This window comes from Bos grunniens, chromosome 5, assembly GCF_055505025.1.
Source record: "Bos grunniens cultivar Pamir isolate PY7600 chromosome 5, Bosgru_T2T1.0, whole genome shotgun sequence".
NCBI classification, from domain to species: domain Eukaryota; kingdom Metazoa; phylum Chordata; class Mammalia; order Artiodactyla; family Bovidae; genus Bos; species Bos grunniens.
Window position 1 is genome coordinate 25,215,890 of NC_141169.1, and position 12,270 is coordinate 25,228,159.

The following is a 12,270-nucleotide window of genomic DNA, read 5'->3' on the forward strand; positions in this document are numbered from 1 at the left end:
TAGAGTAAATATGATTGTGTAGCTCTGGCAACAGAAACATATTTGATGGAACATATGACAGACCCTGTTAGCTGTGATTGCACTTATTCTTTTCTTTCTTGTGAACATGACCCCCATTTTGGTCACTACTCTAACATGCCCTGCTAAATATACTATTTTCCGGCCTCCCTTGAAGTCACAGATGGCCATAGGTCATGGTTCTGGTGAATAAAGTCCAAGTCTGTGTCTGGCTCCTAATAAAAGGAAATAGTTGGCAAAAGGAACCCTTCTCCTACTCGTCTCCTAACCTGGATGTAGACGTGATGCCGGAGCTGCAGCCACCATACTGTCACCATGAGGATGAAAGTAAACATGCCAAGTAGCCCTGATGAGGAATTCAACCAGACTACCTCTAGACTTTATATTATGTGATTAAAAAAAACACACTCTTACTTGTTTTAACCACTGTTCTTTGATATTTCTGTTCTTTGCAACTGAACATTACTAACAGAATAGCCCAAGACAGGAAGTTGTACTGAGAAGTTTGAACCTTGGGTAACCAAGACCGAGAATTCTCTATAATCAGTGACTCAGTGCAGACAGAAGGAAGTAGCCAGTCTGGTACAGAGCAGCATAAAATACTGTTCATCATGGAACCATCAAGTCAGGATGGTGGCAGAGGCTGTTGGCTGTTTACTCGACATGTGTCTCTGTCTTCTTTCTCACCAACATATTCTTTTCCAGCCCCAGAGCAAGTCCCATTTGAGTCACCTGGGCAAAACCTAATAAAAGACAGGAAAGTTGGTTTGGGGCTGTGCTCTGCAACTGTGTAGACAGTTAAGCTTCCAGCTTTCACTTTACATACGAGAGATTTCAATATGAGGTGCAGAAATGTGGTTTACTTCAGGGCAAGTGCAATTTACTGTTAGAACCTTCAGGCCATTTTCTCTGTTTTTTGGTAGAAGTAGGTTTCTAGGAGCCTGGTATATTTGATATAAGATTATTACTACTCCTGGACTCAACGGTAGCTGTATAAATACACATGGAAGAGGTAGCTGCACTTCCCTTGAACCTAATGACCTCACCTTTCCCCCTTTTAAATCGAGAAGCAGTCTGTGCTCTTTTACTCACTCTTGTGTTAATGCTTCATTTGTAAATAACAAAACATTATCTATTTATTTATTCTAAAAAAGGAAGGCATGGGGGGAGTCCCAGAGAACAAGGCATACTCAGAAATTCTAAGGCTGGAGAGCACCAGGAGCTAAGGTTTCATATATGGGCAGGCAGGTGTGGGAGAGTTCTGTGTCTCACACATTAAAGACTGACTTTCATTCCAGTGGCAACAAGGAGCCACTGAAGGATTTTAAACAAGGAACTGACATACTCAGATGTCTTCTTTAGAAAGATCACATGGGCTGCACTACAGGGAACAAACTGCAGGTGGCACAAGAAGCCACTTACAAATTAGTAACAAATGATGCAGGCCTGATTACAGCTATGGCAACCGACAGCTCTGAGAGGCATGAAGGGAATGGGCTTGACATCAGCTTGGGTTCATTGGTACAGGACAGGAAAGCATCACAGCGGCTCCCAGATTTGACAGGGGATAGTTGATACCATTCAGAGCCATAGAAAATGCAGGGGCGGCAGGTGAATGGTAGATGGCACCCGCACTTCTGTGCATGTGGTGGGGCATCTCCTGGAGATATACCACCAGACGGCAGAACACACGGGTCAAGCCCTCAGATCTGAACAGTAACTAACTGTGCATGCAAACAAAGAGCCATCAAACTGTAGATGAACTGAATCGTGTAAAGAAAACGAGTAAAATAGGAAGATGTATCAGTGAAATCACAGGAAAAAAAAAACACTAACAGCAGGGATCTACAAATAAGAGAAGGAAGAGATGGCCAGCAGCGTAGGAAGGGAACCACAGAGGAGGCGGGGCAGGGAGCAGGGAAGCAAGGCGGGACGCCCAGGGAGGAGCTGGAAGGCCTGAGTGGCCTGCAGGGCCCACCACTGCAGAAAGTGGAGCTCACGCCAGCAAGGCTGCTCCTCCCCAGTACACACGGGCTTTGACCCATGGCCAGTGTGTGTGCGATCCTGCTCCCCCGCCACAGCTACCCGGTCAAGAGGCGATCGTTGCCCCAAGCAGTGTAGAAGCCTGGAGTGCCATCGCCCCGCCGCGGGGACTGTGAAGCCGGCTGAGGGGGGAGGAGAACAGGAACACAGAGTCCCGGTCCGTGTTCTGATAAATGACTGTTGTGCTAAGGTGAATTCCAGCTGGTTTTTCTTACTTGGAATAATCCAAGTCTATATCCAGTGAGAGACGCAGAAATACAAATGGCTGTATCGCCTGACAGAGTGAACTACATGCTTGATGGAGACGGAAGAGGCCGCCGCGCAAGTTCCAGAGCAGGCGAGATGAACTGGGGCTGGGTTTAGGGAATGCTTCCAGAAGGGAGGTGGCATCTGGGCTGGCACTTGAAACATTAGGAGGCTTTTCAGGGGGAAAGAAGGGAAAGAGTGCGCTCTAGCTGAAGGAGGAGCACCAGCAAATGCAGAGAAGCAGGAAATAAATGGAGCATTAAGGCAAATGCAGGGGATGGCCATGCCCCCGCCAGTCTCCTGGTCTGATTAACTCTGGCGCTGGCACACCCTTCAGGAGCCTGCAAAGCCTTCCTGCCCTCCCTCAACAGCCTGCCCAGCCCATCTCAGCCCTTCCCACGCTGTCTCGGAAGTCAGCTTGTGTGCGTCTGCGTCCCTCTCCAGGCTGGAGGCACGCATCCTTTTACTTCCGTCCGTCCGGGGCCTGGCACAGAGCCTGGCACAAGTGGGGGTTGAGGACAGACCTGAGCATCTCCAGTAACCTCTGCTCAACCAGTGCACTTGGAGGAGGTGGGCAGCATGGAAGTCTGAGAAGGGACCCTGGGGTCTGGTAGCAGGGAGGCTGCTCGTTGAGGCTGGCTTGGATGAATGTGGGTGTAGCAACATTAAAACAACTTAAGTTTCCTTTTTTTTTTTTTAGTGTGGCAAAATGTATAGAATATAAAATTAGCCATTTGAGTGTCCAGTTCAGTGGCATGGAGTGCATTTATATCGCTGTGCAAACGTCACCACTATCAATTCCCAGAACTTTTCATCTTCCCAGACTGAACCTCTGTACCCATTAAACACTTAAGTCCCATTCCAGCTCCTCTCACCCACCTGTAACCACCACACCACCCCCTGTCTCCATCTATTCTATTCCTCTGGGTACCTCAGTAAATAGCATTTGACCTTTTCAAAACAATTTAGGTTTAATCGTGCTTTAAACTGCAAACATTTACCAAGTGTTACCACTTCCTCCTCCTGAGGCAGGCAGGGTAGGACTATAGGTCTGGCTTTGGAGGCTGATGAAGCTGGGGCTCAGGAAAGTTAAATGATTCACCCAAGCCTCAGCTTTAAGGGGTCATTAAGTGGCCCATGTTCCCCAAACTGCCAGGCTCAGCTAACCCTCTCACACACTCCATGGAGGCCCCTTCAAAATCTGGACTGCTGGGGGGCCATTACCTCAACGCACACCCCACATATCAGCTGGTCTCCCTTGCCTTGGCCCAAAGGTGGGTGGTTTGGGCACTTCACTAAAGATTAGCAATCAGAACAGGAAATGGCCAATTTAGTAGGGCAGGGACAACAAGGATTTAACCTTAGGCCCGGGTGTGTCTTTCCAAGGTCGGATGCTCCCTGCTTAGGAGGGAGACTCGCTCAGAGAGGTCAAAGCCATTGCCAGCATGAATTATTCATCTGTACACTTGTTTGGAGTCCACCTGAATAGGCAACACAGTACAGTCATAGCAGAAATGTGCTAAATGATTAACCCTCCTCCTGCCAGAGTCCCTGGCTGCTGGGCTGGTTGTCTTTCTACTGAACATCCGGAGAAAGGTCCTGCTTTCCATATTCAGGTCAAAAGGTTCGCTTGATTTTGTTTTTTGCAGTCATTAGTCAACACTAATGAACTATTCGGTGGTGGTTTGGTTGATAAGTCGTGTCTGGCTGTTTGCAAACCCATGGACTGTAGCCTGCCAGGCTCCTCTGTCCATGGGATTCTCCAGGCAAGAATACTGGAGTGGTTGCCATTTCCTTCTCCAGGGGATCTTCCAGACACAGAAGTTGAACCTGGGTCTCCTGCATTGCAGGCAGATTCTTTACCAACTAAGCTACAAGGGAAGATCCTAATGACTATTTGCAGACTGCCAAAGGACTCATTGGAAAAGACCTGATGCTGGGAAAGATTGAAGGCAGGAGGAGAAGGGGACGACAGAGGATGAGATGGTTGGATGGTATCAGTGACTCGATGGACGTGAGTTTGAGCAGGCTCCAGGAGTTGGTGATGGACAGGGAAGCCCGGCGTGCTACAGTCCATAGGGTCACAAAAAGTCGGACACAACTGAGTGACTGAATTGAACTGAACTCAAAGGATGCAGGGTTTCTTTAAATTAGTTTGTTTGCTGGAATTAGAAATGGTTCAAACTGTGCATTCATTATCTTCTAAATCAATGTAGAAAGCTCTTAGTGAGCCTAAAGATAATGAGGCTCATTCATTCCATTCTCATCGATACCAACTAAAATAATCTATCGGGTGTTTGTGTGTGCATACATAGGATCTAACATTAAAATCTGAAGACAATCCTTTAAAGATGCTCGTACTTTTTATTTGCCTGTAAATTTACCTGAAAGATAAAATCAAAAGCTAATTAGTTTGATCCCATGTGGCTCCGTTGTGCTTAAGCCTTAAGGAAGATTATGTCTTAGAATTTAAGAATTTCCCTTTGGGCTGGTTGAAAGATGGAAATCCTGTCTCACCTTAAGACTCTGTAAGTGAACCAGAGTGGCTGGGAGACAGATATGGAGGAGGAACCAAGGAGGCTGAAGCAGGAAGACCTAGATTCACAAGCTGCCTCCCACTTATGACACAGTGCTCTGCTGCTGCTGCTGCTAAGTCGCATCAGTCTGTCCGACTCTGTGCGACCCCATAGATGGCAGCCCACCAGGCTCCCCCATCCCTGGGATTCTCCAGGCAAGAACACTGGTGTGGGTTGCCATTTCGTTCTCCAGTGCATGAAAGTGAAAAGTGAAAGTGAAGTCGCTCAGTCGTGTCTGACTCTTCGCAACCCCACGGACTGCAGCCCACCAGGCTCCTGCACCCATGGGATTTTCCAGGCAAGAGTACTGGAGTGGGGTGCCATTGCCTTCTCTGACAGTGCTCTTGGGAAAGCCTATTTATCTGAGCCTCAGTTTCCTCATCTGTGAAAAGGGATCATACCTTCATCTACCAAGGAGGGATTCAGTGCAGAGATTAAATAAAATGAGAACTAATAGCAGCAACAATTCACTGAGTGCATACAATGAGTCAGGCACTGTTCTGTGGAAATTACTGCAATGCACTTTACAAATACCAACTGTAATAACAACTTTATTGCTGGCCTTTACTGGCAATTCACAGTGTTTCAATAAGTTTAGAGGATATGGACAGGTTTCTTCCACTTTATTCTTAAAATCCCATACTGTTTGAGTACCAAAGGTCTTACCTCCCAAATGCCACTTTTGAGTCCATAAGGATCTTCTTCCCGCCCGTCCTCTCTTCAAGGGATGAGGGGAGAAACTGAACCAGAAGGAAGAGGACAGGGAGCTAATATATATTAATTGAGGCACCAAACTTCCATAGCCAGAAACTTAGCCAAATGTTGGGTGTACAAGGATAATAAATAGAAGTAATGTTAAAATGTATCATTATGCTTTTTTCCACCTTTTGTATTTGAGGGCTGATGGACTGGCAGCGGCAGGGATTTGGAGGCTAGTGGTGACCAGCGCTACAGCCACTACAGCCACTGCTGGTTGCTCCCAACAAGCCACCCTGAGAAGTCAGGTGGCACCCGAGGCATTTCAGCCACTGCCCTCCAGGGAACAGTCCCAGCTGGGCACAAACAGGGACTCAAAGACTCAGCATGTGGGCCGCTCATTCCGGCCACCGGCCACTACCAGCCACACAAACCACGCTTCCTGCTCTTCTCAGGGGCCTTTTTAAGGAGGAGCTGGAGTGCGGACAGGGCTCTGAATGACAGAGACCTCCAGACAAAACCAAATTACCTAGACAGCCGATTTGAGTCGTTGGAGGAGACGAAGCTGTTGGATTAGAATAAGATTTGGTTTTCCTCCGCTACCCAAGGAGTTCAAATGAAGCCTGAGTTCACTCTAGAAAAATAAGTTACACTTTCTTTGCAAATACAAGTGGTAAGAGTAAATCCAATATTAATATCCTGCAGCCCTCAGCCATGGTCTGGGAAAGGTTGTAATTATTTCCTCTGCCTGGAAAGCTTTCCCTCACCTTTTTGCACTCCTCTTCCTAGTTAATAGCTTTTTCAGATGCTTGCTTGGAACAACTTCCTGATGGAAACTTCCCTGGAACAACCCCTCCACCCCCAATCCACATCCCCAAAGCCAGGTCAGTGCTCCCCCCTCCCCCACGGCCATGCTCCCAAGCCTGGCCTCATCAAGGCAGGGACCTCTGTGTTGTAAGTGCTTGTTTTTTTGTTTTTTGTTTTTTTTTTGCCTCTGCAGCCTGTGTAAACTTTTCAAGTCAAGGACTGTGTCTTGTTCACCACTACATTCCTGCTGCCTAACACAGCGTCTGACAATACATATATGTTCAATACTGATTGACAAGTGACTCACTGATGACCATGCAAGGAATACATACTCCTTAGGTGTCAACAATTTGAATGTGGAAAGACAGCTGTCTGCCAGGGAACGCCAAGCTCAATACAGAAGGGAGAAGAAGAACCTGGGACGTGGCTGGTTAGAAAAGACCTGCTCATTTTGAAAAGGGTCCAGAACTAAAATTATGTTTTTGTTTTGTTTTATTTTTAGTGTAACGCCACATACATGCCACACCCAGCACCTGGCCAAGCTCCGCCCCTAACTGGATATGGGACTTGGCCCCAGCTCCTCATCACTTACTCAAGTTTCACTTTCATGTAATCCCATCATCAGAGCTTCAGGGTTCTTAAGGGATGACAGAGACTTGAAGAGTCTTCTTTTAATTCTGTATTATACTGAAAATATAAAACAATAAAACGAATCATGCAGGAGTGGAATTTTGGAGTATTTCTTTCTGGTTTTCTACAATGCACATGATTATCCTTTTTGTGTTATATATTCTAACGAGGTCCATGCCCATGGACAGCTGCCACCTCTGGGAACCTCTGCTTCCCCTGCTTCTTCAGCTCCCATTCACTCTAGGGTCCAGTGAGGGCCGTGGCATCTGCGCTGGCTGTCCCCAGGGGCATCAGAGTGTGTACTGTCACTAGGGCTTTTCACATTTGTTTCCAGTATTTGGTGACCAGTCTTTTAAGTGCTACTTAAACTTGTTTTTTTCTTTTTTTGAAAAACAAACAAGGGACTTTCCCTGATGGTCCAGTGGTTAAGAATCTGCCTTCCAACGCAGAGCATGGGGGTTCAATCCCTGGTCGGGGAGCAAAGATCCCACGTCATAGGGCACCTAAGCCTGCACAATGCAACTACTGAAGCTCGTAAGCTCTAGAGTCCGTGCTCCACAACAAGAAGAGCCTGCGCACCACAGCTAGAGAGAAGCCCTGCAAGCTGCACCTAGAGAAAGCCTGCATGCCACGACAAAGACCCAGTGCAGCTAAACAAGCAAACAAAGCATAAGCAAGGTGAAGGGAACAGTATAAAGAACCCATATGCCCCTCACCCTTATTTCATATTCTCCCCCACACTGTACGTGTATTGGGAGCGCTTTAAAGCAGACACCATGTACCAAATCTTCAACACCATTTTTAACTGTCCCTGTGCCCTGAAGCTGCCTTTGGAAGGGACAGAACCTCAGAAATGCACAGAATGTATAAAGAGTACCAGTAGGTAAAGGCCGCTTATGGATGTACACGCTCACAGCATCACGCTGATTTTTTTCTCCCTGACCTGCACGAGAGGGAAACCTTCCAAGTAACTGCTTAAAAGCAAACTCAGCAAATGCCTTTGATCCCTGTGAAAAACTTAGAAGGAACCAGGCAATTTTCCAAAAGCACCAGACTTCACACAGTAACACGCCGGGTCAAATGGACATTTCTGCCTGATACCCAGTTATTTCAATTGTCACCTCTCCAGTTACTTAGTCTCCCTGCTTCATTCCGCCTGGATAGTGGAAAGGGCCACCTGGTTCACTGACTGCCGCTGCCTTTTCTTTTTCCTCACATAAAGAAAAGGGACTATTAATTACAGGTGTCATGAGAGCAAGTGAGAGCAAGTGATCTTGTCTAGACACAGAGAAAGGGGGCTCAGGGGCCTGGAGGCTGAGCTCTCTGAATATTGACCCACCCAGGGACACAGACACACAGACATAACTGGGACTTGCTCAAGCACACAAAAGCACAAAATGAACAAATCAATCAATCAGTCAAAGCTAAAGAGGCTAGAGGCCCAGTGGAATGAATGCTGGAGCCTGGATCCCCCAGGCCAAGTACTGGGAGCTGCTGCTGCTAAGTCACTTCAATCGTGTCCGACTCTGTGCGACCCCATAGACGGCAGCCCACCAGGCTGCCCCATCCCTGGGATTCTCCAGGCAAGAACACTGGAGTGGGTTGCCATTTCCTTCTCCACAAACAACTAAAATAAAACCTAAAAGATAACACAGTGAGTTTCAAACATACACCATCGCAGGACTTCCCTGATGGTCCAGGACTTCCCTGATGGTCTGGTCCCTGATTGGGGAACTGGGATCCCACACGCTGCGTGGCATGGCCAAAAAATAAACCCCAAAATATCAACTCAACAAAAGAGTTACTCTCTTTCTTCAACTTAACTTCTAAGTCTTGGTCCTTGGAAGAGTCACTTCTACACAACTAAAATCACGGCATACGGGTACTTTTATACGTGCTCCTCCTCACCTAATATACCAAACACACCCCCACGTTGCCTGTCTTCCTCAGAATTGTTTTACATAGCTGCATGGTCTGTAGGTATGCCTATAAGCGCAAATGTAATTCTCTGCTCTATTCCTTCCCTCTTTCTTCAGTCACTCATCTTTTGGAAGTGAAGTGAAAATTGCTCTGTTGTGTCCGACTCTTTGCGACCCCATGGACTATACAGTCCATGGAATTCTCCAGGCCAGAACACTGGAGTGGGTAGCTATTTCCTTCTCCAGGGGATCTTCCCAACCCAGGGATCGAATCCACGTCTCCCGTATTGCAGGCAGATTCTTCACCAGCTGAGTCACAAGGCAGGGGGTGCAAAAACTGTTCTTTCGCCTCGTCTCCATCCCCTTCTGCCACAAAGCGCCCATCCCCAGAGGCACCCCTGCTTCCAGGAACTAGCTTGTGCTTCCGCCCCTGTAGGCAACACTCTGCAGCTACTCTCCACCTGGCCTATTCCTACCTCTGTGTAAGGGTTCAGATTAAAAGTCACTTATTCCAGGAGGCTTCCCTGACCCTCCTGATGACCTTAACTTTCTGGACTTCAAAGGTCAAGGTACTCATCACACTCTGTATTGTAACCATTTGTCTAATAGTCTGTTTGATCACTAGAACTGAGCAGAAGTCATTTTTCTGAGCCCGATTAGCCAAGTGGTCTGGTCTCCCTCCAGCCTCAGTTTCCTCATCTGTGGGAGGGGATAATTACGCAGTCTCTCACACCATTCACAAGGATGTGAAAATCACATGAGGCAGTATTGCAAAGATTCTTGGTACAGCATGAAGGTCTGTAAGAATGTTGATAATCATTACTGATTATACAACTGTACTTAATCCCAAGAGATAAAAAGCAGCCACATAATTTTAACTTTTTGAGGATCACAGATGAATAGTGATCGCTAACATTTACTGAAGGGCTCCCCTGGTGGCTCAGCGGTAAAGAATCCACCTGCCAATGTAGGAGACTTAGATTCAATCCCTGGGTTGGGAAGATCCCCTGAAGAGGAAATGACAACCCATTCTTGCCTGGGAAATCCCACGCACAGAGTCTGATGGGCTACAGTCCATGAGTTGCAAAAGAGTTGGACATGACTCAGAGACTAACCACCACCACCACCACTTACTGACTGCTATGGGCACTGTACAAGGCGGTGTATATACATTTTGTCATTGTCTCCTCATGCAAATGAATGGGGTAAGACCTCTTATTGTTCTCATTTCTCAGAGGCTCAGAAGACTAAATCATTTTCCGGAGGACACACTGTTTTAGAATAGGATGCTAAGAACCCATGTAAGCCTCTCTTCAACAAGTGCCCACATTCGTGTCCATAGAAAACAGTGCCCACAATGTCCATAAGTTCATGGGTTCCCTAAAGCCCACGTTCTGTGGGCTGAGCCCTTGTTCAAGGCAGAGAAATGAATTCTGCAGAAAAGTTCAAAGATTTACACACCTCGCAGTTCTGGGTGGTTATGAGAATAAAACCTGTGTCAGCAAGAATTCGAGAGCCTGGGAACAGGTTATAAATCCTGAGGTCTCACCAGACATTGTTGCCTTGGCAATTTAAGTCATCGGATGACTGAAGACTCTTGGCCCAAGAGCCACCTGGCATGAATACTGCACTCTGATAAATCAGGTGCCGGGAGAAGCTGATGGTACCAGCTGTCAAACTCCAGCCACTAGCAGCAACACACACTTCAGGGTATAAATAGTTTCTGAAGACACTCATGGCTTGATGGAGCCCACAAACTGGAAAAGCATTTGCTAAACAGAATGTAAGCGGCCACAAGGAACCAGAGCGGGAGCAGAAACAAGAGTGTGCAGAACCATCTGGCTTTGGCCTCTCCTAATCTCAGAAAAGCTTTAGAAACTGCGAGGCATCATCATGGGTGTAAGAAGTGCGTGTGGCTCACACCGAGAAGGGTGAGAGACAGCAGCCTGGCCACCAGGCATGGTGAAACCCATCCCTCTGCAGAAAAATCCCTGGGCCTGTGCCACAAGCCAAAATAAGCAATTAAAACATGAAAGCAATCTCGTGGGCCAGGCTGCATTTTTCAGCGTGGCATCGCGTGGGCAAAGCCTCAGAGACCACCTGGGAATGGACTGAGATGAGCCAAACTGGTTGCCATGGTGAAGGCTCCCTGAACCAAGGAGCAAAGGCTTACAGAGTATGTGGCTTCAAGAAAAGCAGCCTGCTGAGTAGTGTGAGGTGTGACGGTCCTCACAAAGACAAGGGTGGAGACCGGCTGTTCAGGTTCTCTTGGAGACAGAAAGGGAATGTGGCTGAGGAACTGGTTGAAGTGGGGTCAGGGGGAGCAGCCTGAGGGAATTCCCCACCCCTGAGACCTGTCACGTGTGGGCACACACACAAAGAAAGGAAACAGACACACACACAAGAAAGGTGCCAAGCAGCCCCCTAAATGTCAGAAAGGCAGAAGCCTCCTTGAAACAAGGTTTGCTTTGCTTTTAACAAAGGGCCTGGGGTTCTCGTGGCGAGAATACTGGAGTGGCTTGCTGTTCCCTCCTCCAGTACACAGCAAGGGACAGGGAAGCCTGGCGTGCTGCAGCCCATGGGGTCACAGAGTCGGACACAACAAGCGACTGAAGAACTGAACAACAACGTCCTCTATCAGACATTATGTTGGCGCCCCGTAGTTCAACTTCTATCAGAGCAAAGAGGGAGGAAATTATAGGCCCACACACTTTTACCTTTAATTCTGAGACCCAGAAAGTTCCAAAATATGAAAGCTTTTTTCTAAGTGTGTGTAAATCAATCACTTGGTAACAAAAATCTGATGCCAAGTGACACATATTTATAGTCTTCCCTTCTAGCTGTAAGTCATACCACAGATATATCAACATGTCTGATCGCAGAGTGCAACCCCAGCCCCACTGGGGGTCTGATGCAATATAAGATGTAATAAGCCAAGAATTTCCTTTAAAATTTCAGATAACTGATTCTGGACATATATTTCCTTTTCTACACATCGGTAAAAATCAAAGAAATGCTGGACCATTTGGGATGGGATGGATACAATCAAAAAGACAGCTGCAAGATCTCATTTAGACTCTTTGAAGGAACGTGGCTTTGAGGCAATTTGCGTGTCCTCATAGGGTCCATGGACAAGCCTATCCTTATGTTCCAGCCCTAGTTTAGAATTTACCTCTGATGATTAACTCTGTGAAACTCTACCTCTGCACCCAGATAAATCCAAAGCAACACCAGGCTTTTCATGCACACAGCAAAGTTGGGAAGATTTTCTACCATGATGGTAAGGATGGGTAACAAGTCAGCCACTACCTACTCCTCTCCCAAAAGTGTGTGAG

At 47.1% G+C, this 12,270-nt stretch overlaps 1 protein-coding gene across 11 annotated transcripts in view; it reads right to left on the minus strand.

Annotated features, from left to right (window-relative positions):
* TMCC3 (transmembrane and coiled-coil domain family 3) overlaps positions 1-12,270 on the minus strand; it is a 288,800-nt gene that overhangs the window by 166,006 nt on the left and 110,524 nt on the right. For 4 of the 11 annotated variants that reach the window (XM_086399087.1, XM_086399093.1, XM_086399092.1 and 1 more), the window contains one exon: positions 6,979-7,073. The exons of 6 other annotated variants lie outside the window; for them this stretch is intronic. The gene's annotated coding sequence lies outside the window, so the exon portion shown is untranslated. Of the gene's footprint in view, positions 1-5,549; positions 5,651-6,978; positions 7,074-12,270 lie in introns of all 11 variants that reach the window. One more of the 11 variants, XM_086399100.1, reaches the window with a different exon arrangement.